Consider the following 6,639-nt stretch of genomic DNA (forward strand, 5'->3'; position numbering starts at 1 on the left):
ATCTAATAGAAACATAATAAAGTGATCTAAGCAAAGAGTACACAAGGAGAAAAAAAAAACTAATGGGTTCTAAACATAAAAAAAGAGGCTCTCCTAATAAGAGAAATGCACATCTAAAGACCACAGCAGCATTTCTCACCTATATGATTGGCAAAAATCTGTAAGTCTAACAGCTCACTGTGAGGGTAAAACTGGGGAAAATAGTTCCTGTCATCCATGGCTGGTGGGAACGCAGATTGGTGGCACAATATTTATGGAAGAGAATTTGGCAATATCTAAAAACATACGCATTTGTCCCCTGAGCCAACAAATTTTCTAATAGGTACCTACCCTAAAAATACACGGCCAATATTTCTAAGTGACTGAAGCACTGGGCTATTCATTGTGGCACTATTTGTAATAGCAAAAGATTGGAAAGGATTCAAATGGCCACCAATACAAGGTCGGTTAATAAACTAGAGCATATCCACACAAAGACATTCTATGAAATTATTTAAAAACATCGAGGAAAAAATATGCGTAATATGGAGTGATTGCCAAGACTATGTTTTCAAGTGAAAAAGGCAAGGTAGAGAACAGTATACGGAATGGGTAACCTCTTATGGAATAAAGATAGAGTGGTATAATAGGAATATATTTATATACATATTTGCTGAGATATTAAAAATAAAGAACAGAATGATTAAACTGAGAAGTAAGAAAAGCTATTATTTATAGGAGAAAGGGAAAAGGGGAGACTAGAGTAGAAAGAATAATGTCTAGTCAGTTTGGACTATTATAACAAAATACCATAAACTGGGTGGGTCATAAACATCAGCATTTTATTTCTCACAGTTCAGGAGGCTGGGGTCTGTGACAGGGTACCAGTGGGGTCGGGTTCTGGTGAAAGCAGTCGCTTGTGGGCCACAGACTTCTGTTTTCTGCTGGTATGAGATCTCATATGGCAGAAAGAAGGTATCAGGGTGATGCTGGCTTCATGGGCTGAACTGGAAAATAATCTCTTTCTCTAATTTTCTGGAGCAGTTTGTGTAAAATAAGTATTATTTCTTCCTTAAATGTTTAGTAGACTTCAATGAACATCAGCCTGAAGTTTTCTTTGTGGGAATGACCCTAACTACATTTCCATTGCTTTCATAGATACAGCAATAATCAGATTATCTATTCTTTCAAGGTATTTTCCCATTTCCTTTAAGTTGTTTAATTTATTGGCAAAATATTTTTCAAACTAGCCCCTTAGCATTTCAGTAGCTAAGGTGATGTCTCTCTCCTCTCTCATTCCCGATACTGGTAATTTGTCTTTTCTCTTTTTTTTCCCTGATAAGTCAGGTGGGAAGTTTATCAATATTATTGGTCTCCTCAAAGAACCAACATGAGGTTCCATTTATATTTATCTATTGGTTTTTTTTCTGTTTTCTATTTTGTTGATTTCTGCTTTGATCTCTATTATTTCCTTTCTTCAACCTATTTTGTTTTAATTTGCTCTTTTTTTTTTAAGTTTCTGAAGGTGGAAGCTGGGTTCACTGTTTGAGATCTTCCTTTTTTCTAATATATGTTATCTGAAGATAACAGAGTGTTACAAATTATAAAACAGAGTACCTTTCGTGCTATAAATTTCCTTTAAGCGCTGTTTTACTGGCATCCCACAAATTCTGATATGCTGTGTATTTTCACTCAGTTAAAAATATTTTTTTAATTATTATTTTCAGAGACTGAGAAAGAGTCACAAGCAGGGAGAGGAGCAGAAGAGAGAGAGAGAAAGAGAAAGCGAGAATCTTAAGCAGGCTCCACACTCAGCACAGAGCCTAACATAGAACTCAGTTCCACAACTCTGGGATCATGACCTGAGCCAAAATCAAGAGTTGGACATTCAACCAACTGAGACACCAAGATGGCCCCTCAAAATATTTTTAAATTCCCTTTTAGTTTCTTCTTTTATTCATGAGTTCTTTAGAAGTGTATTATTTAGCTCATGAGCATTTTGGTATTTCCAGAGATCTTATTATTATCCATTACCAATATAATTCCATACTATCAAGCAATTTTCTGGAATCTCCCTTATCTCTAATTCAGACTGGCCTATGCTCACCTGCTTTCAACAGTTTGTCATCCCAACAGGAATTTAGGCCTATCTTGATATTCTGTTATGGACAACAGGCAGTCTGGGTTACTGCTTCTGATTTATGGCAATGAGGCAAGTGAGACTTCCTTGCAATTTAGTGTACAGACAAAAGCACAAGTTAAAATCTATCCTCCCTGAACCTTCTTACACTCTTGGTGGGAATGCAAACTGGTGCAGCAACCCCGGAAAACAGTATAGAGATTCCTCAAAAAGTTAAAAATAGAACTACCCTATGATCAGCAATTGCACTACCAGGTATTTACCTAAAGGATACAAAAGTACTAATTCAAAAAAACACATGCACCCTGAAGTTTATAGCAGCATTATCAACAATAACCAAAATATGGGAAGAGCCCAAATGTCCTTGTCTGATGAATGGATAAGAAGATGTATATATTTTTATACATATAAATATTTATATGTACATATTATATATTATAAATACATATTTATACATATAAATATCCAATATATATATTACTCACCATAAAAAAGAATGAAATCCTTCCATTTGCAATGACGTAGATGGAACTAAAGAGTATTCTGCTAAGCAAGATAAGTCAATCAGAGAACGACTAATACCATATGATTTCACTCATAAGTGGAATTTACGAAACAAAACAAGTGAACAGAGGGGAAATAAAGAGAGGCAAACCAAGAAACAGATTCTTAACTATAAAGAACAAACTGATGGCTACCAGAGGGGAGGTGGATGGGGGATGAGTTAAATAGGTGATGGGAATTAAGGAGTGAACTTGCTGTGATGAGTACCAGGTGTTGTATGTAAGTGTTGAATCACTGAATTCTACACCTGAAACTAATATTACACTGTATGTGAACTAACTGGAATTTAAATAAAAACATGAAGAATAAATAAATAAATACAATCTATCCCTCCCAATACCTATAAACTCTCATGAAAGATAGCTACCTTGGACTACCACTCACACCATATCTTTTTTCTTCTTTTCTTTTCTTTTTTTGTTTTTGTTGTTGTTCTTGTTTGTTTGTTTGTTTGTTTTGAGAGAGAGAGGGAAAGAAAGTGTGCCCATGAGGGAGGGAGAGAATCCTAACCAGGCTCCATGCCCAGCATGGAGCCCAACACAAGGCTCAATCCCACGACCATGAGATCATGACCTGAGCCAAAATCAAGAGTCGGATGCTCAACTGACTGAACCACCCAGGTGCCCCCCCACACACCAGATCTTAAGAGTCTTTAACTTCCTCAGAGATTTCTCATGTTTTTATGTAAATTTCTCAGACCTATGTTTCTCCCTCTTTCTGATGTGACTTGGAGAAGATGAAGCTAGCAACCTCTCTTGTTCACCACCTTATAATAAAAATATAGCCTGTGACATGTGAGATTCACCCACGTATCCAAAGAATATTTATAGAATGCTTATTATTTTCCAGGCACCGTTCTGTATGCTGAGGATAACAGAAGTGAACAAAACAGACAAAAATCGCTCTCCTCAGGGGCTTACAAGAGGGGGATAGACAGAAAATAAACAAGTAAAATCTAGTGTATATCAGATGGTGATAAGTGGTGTGGAACATGGGTAAAGGGATACAATTTAAAATAGGTAAGTCTGAGTGTGGTTTTGATTTGTATTTCCCTGATGAGGAGCGACGTTGAGCACCTTTTCATGTGCCTGTTGGCCATCTGGATGTCTTCTTTAGAGAAGTGTCTATTCATGTTTTCTTCCCATTTCTTCACTGGATTATTTGTTTTTCGGGTGTGGAGTTTGGTGAGTTCTTTGTAGATTTTGGATACTAGCCCTTTGTCCGATATGCCATTTGCAAATATCTTTTCCCATTCCGTTGGTTGCCTTTTAGTTTTGTTGATTGTTTCCTTTGCAGTGCAGAAGCTTTTTATCTTCATGAGGTCCTAATAGTTCATTTTTGCTTTTAATTCCCTTGCCTTTGGGGATGTGTCAAGTAAGAAATTGCTGCAGCTGAGGTCAGAAAGGTTTTTTCCTGCTTTCTCCTCTAGGGTTTTGATGGTTTCCTATCTCACATTCAGGTCCTTTATCCATTTTGCGTTTATTTTTGTGAATGGTGCAAGAAAGTGGTCTGGTTTCATTCTTCTGCATGTTGCTGTCCAGTTCTCCCAGCACCATTTGTTAAAGAGACTGTCTTTTTTCCATTGGACATTCTTTCCTTCTTTGTCAAAGATTAGTTGGCCATACTTTTGTGGGTCTAATTCTGGGGTTTCTATTCTATTCCATTGGTCTATGTGTCTGTTTTTGTGCCAATACCATGCTGTCTTGATGATGACAGCTTTTTAGTAGAAGCTAAAGTCTGGGATTGTGATGCCTCCTGCTTTGGTCTTCTTCTTCAAAATTACTTTGGCTATTCGGGGTCAAAACCACACTCAGACACCACCTCACGCCAGTCAGAGTAGCTAAAATGAAAAAATCAGGAGACCTATAGATGCTGGTGAGGATGAGGAGAAACGGGAACCCTCTTGCACTGTTGGTGGGAATGCAAACTGGTGCAGCTGCTCTGAAACAGTGTGGAGATTCCTCAAAAAATTTAAAATAGATCTACCCTATGACTCAGCAATAGCACTGCTAGAAATTTACCCAAGGGATACAGGAGTGCTGATGCATAGGGGCACTTGTACCCCAATGTTTATAGAAGCACTTTCAACAAAAGTCAAATTATAGAAAGCCTAAATGTCCATCAACTGATGAATGGAAAAAGAAATTGTGGTTTATATACACAATGGAGTACTACGTGGCAATGAGAAAGAATGAAATATGGCCCTTTGTAGCAACATGGATGGAACTGGAGAGCGTTATGCTAAGTGAAATAAGTCATACATAGAAAGACAGATACCATATGTTTTCACTCTTATGTGGATCCTGAGGAACTTAACAGAAGACCATGGGGGAGGGGAAGGAAAAAAAAAAGGTTAGAGAGGGAGGGAGCCAAAACACAAGAGACTCTTAAAAACTGAGAACAAACTGAGGGTTGATGGGGGGTGGAAGGGAGGGGAGGGTGGGTGATGGGTATTGAGGAGGGTACCTGTTGGGATGAGCACTGGGTGTTGTATGGAAACCAATTTGGCAATAAATTTCATATTAAAAGAAGAAATAAATAAAAATAAAATAGGTCAGTCAAGGAAGACACTATCAAGCAGATGATAATGAATAGAAGCATAAGGAGGTGATTGAGTGAGCCCCACATATCTGAAGGCAGTTTTCCAAGCAAGAAGAATCACAAGGGCAAAACTCTGGGCAGGAAATTAATTGGTAATTTGAAGAATAGCAAAGAGTCCATTGTGCCTATGCAAAAAAATCCAATGGAAAAGAGGCAAGAGAAGAGGGCATAAAGGTATCATCATGTAGGGTCATTGCACAGACTGAATTTTACTCTGAGCAAGATGGGAAGCCATTAGAGGTTTTAAGTGGAAAAGTGGTGTAATGTACTTAGATGTAAAGGATGATTTCAATTACTATGTTGAAACTAGAGCAGGGGATGGGGCAAGGGTACTTGTAAGGAGACCAATTAGGAAGATATTGCAATAATCCATGTGTGGTATTATTGGGGCCTGTACTAAGGGTATGGAGAAAGAGTCGTATTCTGGATATCCTCTGAAATAGAACCAACAGGCTTTGCTCATTGGTTGAATGTAGGGGTGATATGGAAGAGAGAAGCCATAGATGGCTCTAAGTCTTCTGGTTTGAGCAACAAGAAGGATGGACAAGACAGAGGGAGACACAAGTTGGGGCAGGACAGAGTTCAGTTTGGAAGTGCTATGTTTGAATTGTGTCTGCATTATCAACATGAATATGTCAGAGAGAAACTGACATGGGAGCCTGGAGCTTAAGGGAGAAATCCATGGTGGGGATATAAATATGTGTTGTCAACTCCTAGATGGTATCAATGAGCTAAGTCCAGATGAGATCCCCTGGAGAGCAAATTTAGATTCAGGAAAAGCTGCTCTGAGACACTCCAATATTTAGAGGTTAAAGAGTTGCGGAAAATGCAGTGAAGACCAAGGAGATACAGCCAGTAACGTTGGAGGAAAATGTAAATGTCAAATGGGAAAATGTTTCAAGGAGAAAGGAGTGATCGATTGTGTCAACTGTGCTGAGAGAATCCAGGTAAGCTAAGGACTGAGAATTGACCACTGGTTTTCAGTATGGAAGTCATCCATAAACTGGACTAGAGAAGTTTCCACTTTAATGTTTGCCTAACTTGTTTTTTCAAAGAAGTAGAAATGCTCTAACATCTCCAATTTACTATTATACTTGTGATACTCTGTCCTTGTGTTTCCGATCATTTTTGTTCTTTATATATATCAGGGAAATGTCATTTGACTCATAGATTTGACTAATAGTTTCATCTTCATTAAACTTTCTTCTTAATAATAAAAAAATGTTTTTTACCATTTAATGCTTTTATACTGAAGTCTATTTTATCTTATTGTGATCTCTGGGTTACCTTTTAGAATTACACCAAAATCAGACAAGGTCCCCAGATGTTACAACAGAATTGAAGAAAAAAATGTA

This window comes from Panthera pardus, unplaced genomic scaffold (genome assembly GCF_024362965.1).
Source record: "Panthera pardus isolate Hobbes unplaced genomic scaffold, ASM2436296v1 HiC_scaffold_13, whole genome shotgun sequence".
Taxonomy (NCBI): domain Eukaryota; kingdom Metazoa; phylum Chordata; class Mammalia; order Carnivora; family Felidae; genus Panthera; species Panthera pardus.